This window comes from Somniosus microcephalus, unplaced genomic scaffold, assembly GCF_052327205.1.
Source record: "Somniosus microcephalus isolate GS21.2 unplaced genomic scaffold, FLI_Smic_1.0 unresolved_chr7, whole genome shotgun sequence".
Taxonomy (NCBI): domain Eukaryota; kingdom Metazoa; phylum Chordata; class Chondrichthyes; order Squaliformes; family Somniosidae; genus Somniosus; species Somniosus microcephalus.
This window is the reverse complement of record NW_028225185.1, coordinates 24265162-24281333: the sequence shown is the minus strand read 5'-3', so window position 1 is coordinate 24281333 and position 16172 is coordinate 24265162.

Genomic DNA, 16172 nt, shown 5'->3' with positions numbered 1-16172 from the left:
ACACAGAAACAGAGAAACACAGAGAGAAACACAGAAACACAGAAACAGAGAAACACAGAAACACAGAAACAGAGAAACACAGAAACACAGAAACACAGAAACAGAGAAACACAGAAACACAGAAACAGAGAAACAGTGAAACACAGAAACAGAGAAACACAGAAACAGAGAAACAGAGAAACACAGAAACACAGAAACACAGAAACAGAGAAACACAGAAACAGAGAAACAGAGAAACACAGAAACACAGAAACACAGAAACAGAGAAACAGAGAAACACAGAAACACAGAAACACAGAAACAGAGAAACACAGAAACACAGAAACAGAGAAACAGAGAAACACAGAAACACAGAAACACAGAAAGAGAGAAACAGAGAAACACAGAAACACAGAAAGAGAGAAAGAGAGAAACACAGAAACACAGAAAGAGAGAAACACAGAAACAGAGAAACACAGAAACATAGAAACACAGAAAGAGAGAAAGAGAGAAACAGAGAAACACAGAAAGAGAGAAACACAGAAACACAGAAACACAGAAACAGAGAAACAGAGAAACAGAGAAACACAGAAACACAGAAACACAGAAACAGAGAAACACAGAAGCACAGAAACAGAGAAACACAGAAACACAGAAACATAGAAACACAGAAACAGAGAAACACAGAAACACAGAAACACAGAAAGAGAGAAACAGAGAAACAGAGAAACACAGAAACAGAGAAACACAGAAACAGAGAAACACAGAAACAGAGAAACACAGAAACACAGAAACAGAGAAACACAGAAACAGAGAAACACAGAAACACAGAAACACAGAAACAGAGAAACACAGAAACAGAGAAACACAGAAACACAGAAACAGAGAAACACAGAAACAGAGAAACACAGAAACACAGAAACAGAGAAAAACAGAAACACAGAAACACAGAAACACAGAAACAGAGAAACACAGAAACACAGAAACAGAGAAACATAGAAACACAGAAACAGAGAAACAGAGAAACACAGAAACACAGAAAGAGAGAAACAGAGAAACACAGAAACACAGAAAGAGAGAAAGAGAGAAACACAGAAACACAGAAACAGAGAAACACAGAAACACAGAAACAGAGAAACAGAGAAACACAGAAACACAGAAACACAGAAACAGAGAAACAGAGAAACACAGAAACACAGAAACAGAGAAACAGAGAAACACAGAAACAGAGAAACAGAGAAACACAGAAACACAGAAAGAGAGAAACAGAGAAACACAGAAACACAGAAAGAGAGAAACAGAGAAACACAGAAACACAGAAACAGAGAAACACAGAAACACAGAAACACAGAAACATAGAAACACAGAAACAGAGAAACAGAGAAACACAGAAACATAGAAACACAGAAAGAGAGAAACAGAGAAACACAGAAACACAGAAAGAGAGAAACAGAGAAACACAGAAACAGAGAAACACAGAAACAGAGAAACACAGAAACAGAGAAACACAGAAACACAGAAACACAGAAACAGAGAAACACAGAAACACAGAAACACAGAAACAGAGAGACACAGAAACAGAGAAACAGAGAAACACAGAAACACAGAAAGAGAGTAACAGAGAAAAACAGAAACACAGAAAGAGAGAAAGAGAGAAACACAGAAACACAGAAACAGAGAAACAGAGAAACACAGAAACATAGAAACACAGAAAGAGAGAAACAGAGAAACACAGAAACACAGAAACAGAGAAACAGAGAAACACAGAAACAGAGAAACACTGAAACAGAGAAACAGAGAAACAGAGAAACACAGAAACAGAGAAACAGAGAAACACAGAAACACAGAAACACAGAAACAGAGAAACAGAGAAACACAGAAACACAGAAACAGAGAAACACAGAAACAGAGAAACACAGAGAGAAACACAGAAACACAGAAACACAGAAACAGAGAAACACAAAAACAGAGAAACAGAGAAACACAGAAACACAGAAACACAGAAACAGAGAAACAGAGAAACACAGAAACACAGAAACACAGAAACAGAGAAACACAGAAACAGAGAAACAGAGAAACACAGAAACACAGAAACACAGAAACAGAGAAACACAAAAACAGAGAAACAGAGAAACACAGAAACACAGAAACACAGAAACAGAGAAACAGAGAAACACAGAAACACAGAAACACAGAAACAGAGAAACACAGAAACACAGAAACAGAGAAACAGAGAAACACAGAAACACAGAAACACAGAAAGAGAGAAACAGAGAAACACAGAAACACAGAAAGAGAGAAAGAGAGAAGCACAGAAACACAGAAAGAGAGAAACACAGAAACAGAGAAACACAGAAACATAGAAACACAGAAAGAGAGAAAGAGAGAAACAGAGAAACACAGAAAGAGAGAAACACAGAAACACAGAAACAGAGAAACAGAGAAACACAGAAACAGAGAAACACAGAAGCACAGAAACAGAGAAACACAGAAACACAGAAACAGAGAAACACAGAAACACAGAAACACAGAAAGAGAGAAACAGAGAAACAGAGAAACACAGAAACAGAGAAACACAGAAACAGAGAAACACAGAAACAGAGAAACACAGAAACACAGAAACAGAGAAACACAGAAACAGAGAAACACAGAAACACAGAAACACAGAAACAGAGAAACACAGAAACAGAGAAACACAGAAACACAGAAACAGAGAAACACAGAAACAGAGAAACACAGAAACACAGAAACAGAGAAAAACAGAAACACAGAAACACAGAAACACAGAAACAGAGAAACACAGAAACACAGAAACAGAGAAACATAGAAACACAGAAACAGAGAAACAGAGAAACACAGAAACACAGAAACACAGAAAGAGAGAAACAGAGAAACACAGAAACACAGAAAGAGAGAAAGAGAGAAACACAGAAACACAGAAACAGAGAAACACAGAAACAGAGAAACACAGAAACATAGAAACACAGAAAGAGAGAAAGAGAGAAACAGAGAAACACAGAAAGAGAGAAACACAGGAACACAGAAACAGAGAAACAGAGAAACAGAGAAACACAGAAACACAGAAACAGAGAAACACAGAAACACAGAAACAGAGAAACAGTGAAACACAGAAACAGAGAAACACAGAAACAGAGAAACAGAGAAACACAGAAACACAGAAACAGAGAAACACAGAAACAGAGAAACAGAGAAACACAGAAACACAGAAACAGAGAAACACAGAAACACAGAAACACAGAAACAGAGAAACAGAGAAACACAGAAAAAGAGAAACACAGAAACAGAGAAACAGAGAAACACAGAAACTCAGAAACACAGAAACAGAGAAACACAGAAACAGAGAAACAGAGAAACACAGAAACAGAGAAACACAGAAACACAGAAACAGAGAAACACAGAAACAGAGAAACAGAGAAACAGAGAAACACAGAAACACAGAAACAGAGAAACACAGAGACAGAGAAACACAGAAACAGAGAAACACAGAAACACAGAAACACAGAAACAGAGAAACACAGAAACAGAGAAACAGAGAAACAGAGAAACACAGAAAGAGAGAAACACAGAAACACAAAAACACAGAAACAGAGAAACAGAGAAACACAGAAATACAGAAACACAGAAACAGAGAAACACAGAAACAGAGAAACAGAGAAACACAGAAACAGAGAAACAGAGAAACACAGAAACAGAGAAACACAGAAACACAGAAACAGAGAAACAGAGAAACACAGAAACTCAGAAACACAGAAACACAGAGACACAGAAACAGAGAAACAGAGAAACACAGAAACAGAGAAACAGAGAAACACAGAAACAGAGAAACACAGAAACAGAGAAACACAGAAACACAGAAACAGAGAAACAGAGAAACACAGAAACAGAGAAACAGAGAAACACAGAAACACAGAAACACAGAAACACAGAAACAGAGAAACACAGAAACACAGAAACACAGAAACAGAAACACAGAAACAGAGAAACACAGAAACACAGAAACAGAGAAACACAGAAACAGAGAAACACAGAAACACAGAAACACAGAAACACAGAAACAGAGAAACACAGAAACACAGAAACACAGAAACACAGAAACAGAGAAACAGAGAAACAGAGAAACACAGAAACACAGAAAGAGAGAAACAGAGAAACACAGAAACACAGAAAGAGAGAAACAGAGAAACACAGAAACACAGAAAGAGAGAAACAGAGAAACACAGAAACACAGAAACAGAGAAACACAGAAACACAGAAACATAGAAACACAGAAACAGAGAAACAGAGAAACACAGAAACATAGAAACACAGAAAGAGAGAAACAGAGAAACACAGAAACACAGAAAGAGAGAAACAGAGAAACAGAGAAACAGAGAAACAGAGAAACACAGAAACACAGAAACAGAGAAACACAGAACACAGAAACACAGAAACAGAGAAAAACAGAAACACAGAAACAGAGAAACAGAGAAACAGAGAAACACAGAAACAGAGAAACAGAGAAACATAGAAGCACAGAAACAGAGAAACAGAGAAACACAGAAACAGAGAAACACAGAAACAGAGAAACAGAGAAACAGAGAAACACAGAAACACAGAAACAGAGAAACAGAGAAACAGAGAAACACAGAAACAGAGAAACACAGAAACAGAGAAACACAGAAAGAGAAACACAGAAACACAGAAAGAGAGAAAGAGAGAAAGAGAGAAACACAGAAACAGAGAAACACAGAAGCACAGAAACAGAGAAACACAGAAACACAGAAACAGAGAAACAGAGAAACAGAGAAACAGAGAAACACAGAAACAGAGAAACAGAGAAGCAGAGAAACACAGAAACAGAGAAACATAGAAACACAGAAACAGAGAAAAACAGAAACACAGAAAGAGAGAAACACAGAAACACAGAAACAGAGAAACAGAGAAACACAGAAACAGAGAAACAGAGAAACAGAGAAACACAGAAACACAGAAACACAGAAACACAGAAACAGAGAAACAGAGAAACACAGAAACAGAGAAACACAGAAACACAGAAACAGAGAAACACAGAAACACAGAAACAGAGAAACATAGAAACACAGAAACAGAGAAAAACAGAAACACAGAAAGAGAGAAACACAGAAACACAGATACAGAGAAACACAGAAACAGAGAAACACAGAAACAGAGAAACAGAGAAACACAGAAACAGAGAAACACAGAAACAGAGAAACACAGAAACAGAGAAACAGAGAAACACAGAAACAGAGAAACACAGAAACAGAGAAACACAGAAACACAGAAACAGAGAAACACAGAAACAGAGAAACACAGAAACACAGAAACAGAGAAACACAGAAACAGAGAAACACAGAAACACAGAAACACAGAAACAGAGAAACACAGAAACACAGAAACACAGAAACAGAGAAACACAGAAACACAGAAACAGAGAAACAGAGAAACACAGAAACACAGAAACACAGAAAGAGAGAAACAGAGAAACACAGAAACACAGAAAGAGAGAAAGAGAGAAACACAGAAACACAGAAACAGAGAAACAAAGAAACACAGAAACACAGAAACACAGAAACAGAGAAACAGAGAAACACAGAAACATAGAAACACAGAAAGAGAGAAACAGAGAAACACAGAAACACTGAAAGAGAGAAACAGAGAAAAACAGAAACAGAGAAACAGAGAAACACAGAAACATAGAAACACAGAAACAGAGAAACAGAGAAACACAGAAACAGAGAAACACAGAAACAGAGAAACACAGAGAGAAACACAGAAACACAGAAACAGAGAAACACAGAAACACAGAAACAGAGAAACACAGAAACACAGAAACAGAGAAACAGAGAAACACAGAAACAGAGAAACAGAGAAACAGAGAAACACAGAAACAGAGAAACACAGAAACACAAAAACACAGAAACAGAGAAACACAGAAACAGAGAAACACAGAAACACAGAAACACAGAAACAGAGAAACAGAGAAACACAGAAACACAGAAACAGAGAAATAGAGAAACACAGAAACAGAGAAACACAGAAACAGAGAAACAGAGAAACACAGAAACACAGAAACACAGAAACAGAGAAACACAGAAACAGAGAAACAGAGAAACACAGAAACACAGAAACACAGAAACACAGAAACAGAGAAACAGAGAAACACAGAAACACAGAAACAGAGAAACAGAGAAACAGAGAAACACAGAAACAGAGAAACACAGAAACTCAGAAACACAGAAACAGAGAAACACAGAAACAGAGAAACAGAGAAACACAGAAACAGAGAAACACAGAAACACAGAAACAGAGAAACACAGAAACAGAGAAACAGAGAAACACAGAAACACAGAAACAGAGAAACACAGAAACAGAGAAACACAGAAACACAGAAACACAGAAACAGAAACACAGAAACACAGAAACAGAGAAACACAGAAACACAGAAACAGAGAAACAGAGAAACAGAGAAACACAGAAACAGAGAAACAGAGAAACACAGAAACACAGAAAGAGAGAAACAGAGAAACACAGAAACACAGAAAGAGAGAAACAGAGAAACACAGAAACACAGAAACAGAGAAACACAGAAACACAGAAACATAGAAACACAGAAACAGAGAAACAGAGAAACACAGAAACATAGAAACACAGAAAGAGAGAAACAGAGAAACACAGAAACACAGAAAGAGAGAAACAGAGAAACACAGAAACAGAGAAACACAGAAACAGAGAAACACAGAAACAGAGAAGCACAGAAACACAGAAACACAGAAACAGAGAAACACAGAAACACAGAAACACAGAAACAGAGAAACACAGAAACAGAGAAACAGAGAAACACAGAAACACAGAAAGAGAGAAACAGAGAAAAACAGAAACACAGAAAGAGAGAAAGAGAGAAACACAGAAACACAGAAACAGAGAAACAGAGAAACACAGAAACATAGAAACACAGAAAGAGAGAAACAGAGAAACACAGAAACACAGAAACAGAGAAACAGAGAAACACAGAAACAGAGAAACACTGAAACAGAGAAACAGAGAAACACAGAAACAGAGAAACAGAGAAACACAGAAACACAGAAACACAGAAACAGAGAAACAGAGAAACACAGAAACACAGAAACAGAGAAACACAGAAACAGAGAAACACAGAGAGAAACACAGAAACACAGAAACAGAGAAACACAGAAACACAGAAACAGAGAAACACAGAAACACAGAAACACAGAAACAGAGAAACAGAGAAACACAGAAACACAGAAACAGAGAAACACAGAACACAGAAACACAGAAACAGAGAAAAACAGAAACACAGAAACAGAGAAACAGAGAAACAGAGAAACACAGAAACAGAGAAACAGAGAAACATAGAAGCACAGAAACAGAGAAACAGAGAAACACAGAAACAGAGAAACACAGAAACAGAGAAACAGAGAAACAGAGAAACACAGAAACACAGAAACAGAGAAACAGAGAAACAGAGAAACACAGAAACAGAGAAACACAGAAACAGAGAAACACAGAAAGAGAAACACAGAAACACAGAAAGAGAGAAAGAGAGAAAGAGAGAAACACAGAAACAGAGAAACACAGAAGCACAGAAACAGAGAAACACAGAAACACAGAAACAGAGAAACAGAGAAACAGAGAAACAGAGAAACACAGAAACAGAGAAACAGAGAAACAGAGAAACACAGAAACAGAGAAACATAGAAACACAGAAACAGAGAAAAACAGAAACACAGAAAGAGAGAAACACAGAAACACAGAAACAGAGAAACAGAGAAACACAGAAACAGAGAAACAGAGAAACAGAGAAACACAGAAACACAGAAACACAGAAACACAGAAACAGAGAAACAGAGAAACACAGAAACAGAGAAACACAGAAACACAGAAACAGAGAAACACAGAAACACAGAAACAGAGAAACATAGAAACACAGAAACAGAGAAAAACAGAAACACAGAAAGAGAGAAACACAGAAACACAGATACAGAGAAACACAGAAACAGAGAAACACAGAAACAGAGAAACAGAGAAACACAGAAACAGAGAAACACAGAAACAGAGAAACACAGAAACAGAGAAACAGAGAAACACAGAAACAGAGAAACACAGAAACAGAGAAACACAGAAACACAGAAACAGAGAAACACAGAAACAGAGAAACACAGAAACACAGAAACAGAGAAACACAGAAACAGAGAAACACAGAAACACAGAAACACAGAAACAGAGAAACACAGAAACACAGAAACACAGAAACAGAGAAACACAGAAACACAGAAACAGAGAAACAGAGAAACACAGAAACACAGAAACACAGAAAGAGAGAAACAGAGAAACACAGAAACACAGAAAGAGAGAAAGAGAGAAACACAGAAACACAGAAACAGAGAAACAAAGAAACACAGAAACACAGAAACACAGAAACAGAGAAACAGAGAAACACAGAAACATAGAAACACAGAAAGAGAGAAACAGAGAAACACAGAAACACTGAAAGAGAGAAACAGAGAAAAACAGAAACAGAGAAACAGAGAAACACAGAAACATAGAAACACAGAAACAGAGAAACAGAGAAACACAGAAACAGAGAAACACAGAAACAGAGAAACACAGAGAGAAACACAGAAACACAGAAACAGAGAAACACAGAAACACAGAAACAGAGAAACACAGAAACACAGAAACAGAGAAACAGAGAAACACAGAAACAGAGAAACAGAGAAACAGAAAAACACAGAAACAGAGAAACACAGAAACAGAGAAACACAGAAACACAGAAACACAGAAACAGAGAAACAGAGAAACACAGAAACACAGAAACAGAGAAATAGAGAAACACAGAAACAGAGAAACACAGAAACAGAGAAACAGAGAAACACAGAAACACAGAAACACAGAAACAGAGAAACACAGAAACAGAGAAACAGAGAAACACAGAAACACAGAAACACAGAAACACAGAAACAGAGAAACAGAGAAACACAGAAACACAGAAACAGAGAAACAGAGAAACAGAGAAACACAGAAACAGAGAAACACAGAAACTCAGAAACACAGAAACAGAGAAACACAGAAACAGAGAAACAGAGAAACACAGAAACAGAGAAACACAGAAACACAGAAACAGAGAAACACAGAAACAGAGAAACAGAGAAACACAGAAACACAGAAACAGAGAAACACAGAAACAGAGAAACACAGAAACACAGAAACACAGAAACAGAAACACAGAAACACAGAAACAGAGAAACACAGAAACACAGAAACAGAGAAACAGAGAAACACAGAAACACAGAAACACAGAAACAGAGAAACACAGAAACACAGAAACACAGAAACAGAGAAACAGAGAAACACAGAAACAGAGAAACAGAGAAACACAGAAACACAGAAAGAGAGAAACAGAGAAACACAGAAACACAGAAAGAGAGAAACAGAGAAACACAGAAACACAGAAACAGAGAAACACAGAAACACAGAAACATAGAAACACAGAAACAGAGAAACAGAGAAACACAGAAACATAGAAACACAGAAAGAGAGAAACAGAGAAACACAGAAACACAGAAAGAGAGAAACAGAGAAACACAGAAACAGAGAAACACAGAAACAGAGAAACACAGAAACAGAGAAGCACAGAAACACAGAAACACAGAAACAGAGAAACACAGAAACACAGAAACACAGAAACACAGAAACAGAGAAACACAGAAACAGAGAAACAGAGAACCACAGAAACACAGAAAGAGAGAAACAGAGAAAAACAGAAACACAGAAAGAGAGAAAGAGAGAAACACAGAAACACAGAAACAGAGAAACAGAGAAACACAGAAACATAGAAACACAGAAAGAGAGAAACAGAGAAACACAGAAACACAGAAACAGAGAAACAGAGAAACACAGAAACAGAGAAACACTGAAACAGAGAAACAGAGAAACACAGAAACAGAGAAACAGAGAAACACAGAAACACAGAAACACAGAAACAGAGAAACAGAGAAACACAGAAACACAGAAACAGAGAAACACAGAAACAGAGAAACACAGAGAGAAACACAGAAACACAGAAACAGAGAAACACAGAAACACAGAAACAGAGAAACACAGAAACACAGAAACAGAGAAACAGAGAAACACAGAAACAGAGAAACAGAGAAACAGAGAAACACAGAAACAGAGAAACACAGAAACACAAAAACACAGAAACAGAGAAACAGAGAAACACAGAAACACAGAAACACAGAAACAGAGAAACAGAGAAACAGAGAAACACAGAAACACAGAAACAGAGAAACAGAGAAACACAGAAACAGAGAAACAGAGAAACACAGAAACAGAGAAACAGAGAAACACAGAAACAGAGAAACAGAGAAACACAGAAACAGAGAAACACAGAAACAGAGAAACACAGAAACACAGAAACTCAGAAACACAGAAACAGAGAAACACAGAAACACAGAAAGAGAGAAACACAGAAACACAGAAACAGAGAAACACAGAAACAGAGAAACAGAGAAACACAGAAACACAGAAACAGAGAAACACAGAAACAGAGAAACACAGAAACACAGAAACACAGAAACAGAAACACAGAAACACAGAAACACAGAAACAGAGAAACACAGAAACAGAGAAACACAGAAACACAGAAACAGAGAAACACAGAAGCAGAGAAACACAGAAACACAGAAACACAGAAACAGAGAAACACAGAAACACAGAAACACAGAAACAGAGAAACAGAGAAACACAGAAACACAGAAACACAGAAAGAGAGAAACAGAGAAACACAGAAACACAGAAAGAGAGAAACACAGAAACATAGAAACACAGAAACAGAGAAACAGAGAAACAGAGAAACACAGAAAGAGAGAAACAGAGAAACACAGAAACACAGAAAGAGAGAAACAGAGAAACACAGAAACACAGAAACAGAGAAACAGAGAAACACAGAAACTGAGAAACACAGAACACAGAAACACAGAAACAGAGAAACACAGAAACACAGAAACAGAGAAACACAGAAACACAGAAGCAGAGAAACACAGAAACAGAGAAACAGAGAAACACAGAAACACAGAAACAGAGAAACACAGAAACAGAGAAACACAGAAACACAGAAACACAGAAACAGAAACACAGAAACAGAGAAACACAGAAACACAGAAACAGAGAAACACAGAAACAGAGAAACACAGAAACACAGAAACAGAGAAACACAGAAACAGAGAAACACAGAAACACAGAAACAGAGAAACAGAGAAACACAGAAACACAGAAACACAGAAAGAGAGAAACAGAGAAACACAGAAACACAGAAAGAGAGAAACACAGAAACATAGAAACACAGAAACAGAGAAACAGAGAAACAGAGAAACACAGAAAGAGAGAAACAGAGAAACACAGAAACACAGAAAGAGAGAAACAGAGAAACACAGAAACACAGAAACAGAGAAACAGAGAAACACAGAAACTGAGAAACACAGAACACAGAAACACAGAAACAGAGAAACAGAGAAACACAGAAACACAGAAACACAGAAAGAGAGAAACACAGAAACACAGAAACACAGAAAGAGAGAAACAGAGAAACACAGAAACACAGAAAGAGAGAAAGAGAGAAACACAGAAACACAGAAACAGAGAAACAAAGAAACACAGAAACACAGAAACACAGAAACAGAGAAACAGAGAAACACAGAAACATAGAAACACAGAAAGAGAGAAACAGAGAAACACAGAAACACTGAAAGAGAGAAACAGAGAAAAACAGAAACAGAGAAACAGAGAAACACAGAAACATAGAAACACAGAAACAGAGAAACAGAGAAACACAGAAACAGAGAAACACAGAAACAGAGAAACACAGAGAGAAACACAGAAACACAGAAACAGAGAAACACAGAAACACAGAAACAGAGAAACACAGAAAAACAGAAACAGAGAAACAGAGAAACACAGAAACAGAGAAACAGAGAAACAGAGAAACACAGAAACAGAGAAACACAGAAACACAAAAACACAGAAACAGAGAAACACAGAAACACAGAAACAGAGAAACAGAGAAACACAGAAACACAGAAACAGAGAAACAGAGAAACACAGAAACAGAGAAACACAGAAACAGAGAAACAGAGAAACACAGAAACACAGAAACACAGAAACAGAGAAACACAGAAACAGAGAAACAGAGAAACACAGAAACACAGAAACACAGAAACACAGAAACAGAGAAACACAGAAACACAGAAACAGAGAAACAGAGAAACAGAGAAACACAGAAACAGAGAAACAGAGAAACACAGAAACTCAGAAACACAGAAACAGAGAAACACAGAAACAGAGAAACAGAGAAACACAGAAACAGAGAAACACAGAAACACAGAAACAGAGAAACACAGAAACAGAGAAACAGAGAAACACAGAAACACAGAAACAGAGAAACACAGAAACAGAGAAACACAGAAACACAGAAACAGAAACACAGAAACACAGAAACAGAGAAACACAGAAACACAGAAACAGAGAAACAGAGAAACACAGAAACACAGAAACACAGAAACACAGAAACACAGAAACACAGAAACAGAGAAACAGAGAAACACAGAAACACAGAAACAGAGAAACAGAGAAACACAGAAACACAGAAAGAGAGAAACAGAGAAACACAGAAACACAGAAAGAGAGAAACAGAGAAACACAGAAACACAGAAACAGAGAAACACAGAAACACAGAAACATAGAAACACAGAAACAGAGAAACAGAGAAACACAGAAACATAGAAACACAGAAAGAGAGAAACAGAGAAACACAGAAACACAGAAAGAGAGAAACAGAGAAACACAGAAACAGAGAAACACAGAAACAGAGAAACACAGAAACAGAGAAGCACAGAAACACAGAAACACAGAAACAGAGAAACACAGAAACACAGAAACACAGAAACACAGAAACAGAGAAACACAGAAACAGAGAAACAGAGAAACACAGAAACACAGAAAGAGAGAAACAGAGAAAAACAGAAACACAGAAAGAGAGAAAGAGAGAAACACAGAAACACAGAAACAGAGAAACAGAGAAACACAGAAACATAGAAACACAGAAAGAGAGAAACAGAGAAACACAGAAACACAGAAACAGAGAAACAGAGAAACACAGAAACAGAGAAACACTGAAACAGAGAAACAGAGAAACACAGAAACAGAGAAACAGAGAAACACAGAAACACAGAAACACAGAAACAGAGAAACACAGAAACAGAGAAACACAGAAACAGAGAAACACAGAAACAGAGAAACACACAGAGAAACACAGAAACACAGAAACAGAGAAACACAGAAACACAGAAACACAGAAACAGAGAAACAGAGAAACACAGAAACAGAGAAACAGAGAAACAGAGAAACACAGAAACAGAGAAACACAGAAACACAAAAACACAGAAACAGAGAAACAGAGAAACACAGAAACACAGAAACACAGAAACAGAGAAACAGAGAAACAGAGAAACACAGAAACACAGAAACAGAGAAACAGAGAAACACAGAAACACAGAAACAGAGAAACACAGAAACAGAGAAACACAGAAACAGAGAAACAGAGAAACACAGAAACAGAGAAACAGAGAAACACAGAAACAGAGAAACACAGAAACAGAGAAACACAGAAACACAGAAACTCAGAAACACAGAAACAGAGAAACACAGAAACACAGAAACAGAGAAACACAGAAACACAGAAACAGAGAAACACAGAAACAGAGAAACAGAGAAACACAGAAACACAGAAACAGAGAAACACAGAAACAGAGAAACACAGAAACACAGAAACACAGAAACAGAAACACAGAAACACAGAAACACAGAAACAGAGAAACACAGAAACAGAGAAACACAGAAACACAGAAACAGAGAAACACAGAAGCAGAGAAACACAGAAACACAGAAACACAGAAACAGAGAAACACAGAAACACAGAAACACAGAAACAGAGAAACAGAGAAACACAGAAACACAGAAAGAGAGAAACAGAGAAACACAGAAACACAGAAAGAGAGAAACACAGAAACATAGAAACACAGAAACAGAGAAACAGAGAAACAGAGAAACACAGAAAGAGAGAAACAGAGAAACACAGAAACACAGAAAGAGAGAAACAGAGAAACACAGAAACACAGAAACAGAGAAACAGAGAAACACAGAAACTGAGAAACACAGAACACAGAAACACAGAAACAGAGAAACACAGAAACACAGAAACAGAGAAACACAGAAACACAGAAGCAGAGAAACACAGAAACAGAGAAACAGAGAAACACAGAAACACAGAAACAGAGAAACACAGAAACAGAGAAACACAGAAACACAGAAACACAGAAACAGAAACACAGAAACAGAGAAACACAGAAACACAGAAACAGAGAAACACAGAAACAGAGAAACACAGAAACACAGAAACAGAGAAACACAGAAACAGAGAAACACAGAAACACAGAAACAGAGAAACAGAGAAACACAGAAACACAGAAACACAGAAAGAGAGAAACAGAGAAACACAGAAACACAGAAAGAGAGAAAAACAGAAACATAGAAACACAGAAACAGAGAAACAGAGAAACAGAGAAACACAGAAAGAGAGAAACAGAGAAACACAGAAACACAGAAAGAGAGAAACAGAGAAACACAGAAACACAGAAACAGAGAAACAGAGAAACACAGAAACTGAGAAACACAGAACACAGAAACACAGAAACAGAGAAACACAGAAACACAGAAGCAGAGAAACACAGAAAGAGAGAAACAGAGAAACATAGAAAGACAGAAACAGAGAAACAGAGAAACACAGAAACAGAGAAACAGAGAAACACAGAAACAGAGAAACAGAGAAACATAGAAACACAGAAACAGAGAAACAGAGAAACAGAGAAACACAGAAACACAGAAAAAGAGAAACACAGAAACAGAGAAACACAGAAACACAGAAACAGAGAAACAGAGAAACAGAGAAACACAGAAACACAGAAACACAGAAGCAGAGAAACACAGAAAGAGAGAAACAGAGAAACATAGAAACACAGAAACAGAGAAACAGAGAAACACAGAAACACAGAAACAGAGAAACAGAGAAACAGAGAAACAGAGAAACACAGAAACAGAGAAACACAGAAACACAAAAACACAGAAACACGGAAACAGAGAAACAGAGAAACACAGAAACACAGAAACAGAGAAACACAGAAACAGAGAAACAGAGAAACATAGAAGCACAGAAACAGAGAAACAGAGAAACACAGAAACAGAGAAACACAGAAACAGAGAAACAGAGAAACAGAGAAACACAGAAACAGAGAAACACAGAAACACAGAAACAGAGAAACAGAGAAACAGAGAAACACAGAAACAGAGAAACACAGAAAGAGAAACACAGAAACACAGAAAGAGAGAAAGAGAGAAAGAGAGAAAGAGAGAAACACAGAAACAGAGAAACACAGAAGCACAGAAACAGAGAAACACAGAAACACAGAAACAGAGAAACAGAGAAACAGAGAAACAGAGAAACACAGAAACAGAGAAACAGAGAAACACAGAAACACAGAAACAGAGAAACATAGAAACACAGAAACAGAGAAAAACAGAAACACAGAAAGAGAGAAACACAGAAACACAGAAACAGAGAAACAGAGAAACAGAGAAACACAGAAACAGAGAAACAGAGAAACAGAGAAACACAGAAACACAGAAACAGAGAAACACAGAAACAGAGAAACAGAGAAACACAGAAACAGAGAAACACAGAAACACAGAAACAGAGAAACACAGAAACACAGAAACAGAGAAACATAGAAACACAGAAACAGAGAAAAACAGAAACACAGAAAGAGAGAAACACAGAAACACAGAAACAGAGAAACACAGAAACAGAGAAACACAGAAACAGAGAAACAGAGAAACACAGAAACAGAGAAACACAGAAACAGAGAAACACAGAAACAGAGAAACAGAGAAACACAGAAACAGAGAAACACAGAAACAGAGAAACACAGAAACACAGAAACAGAGAAACACAGAAACAGAGAAACACAGAAACACAGAAACAGAGAAACACAGAAACAGAGAAACACAGAAACACAGAAACACAGAAACAGAGAAACACAGAA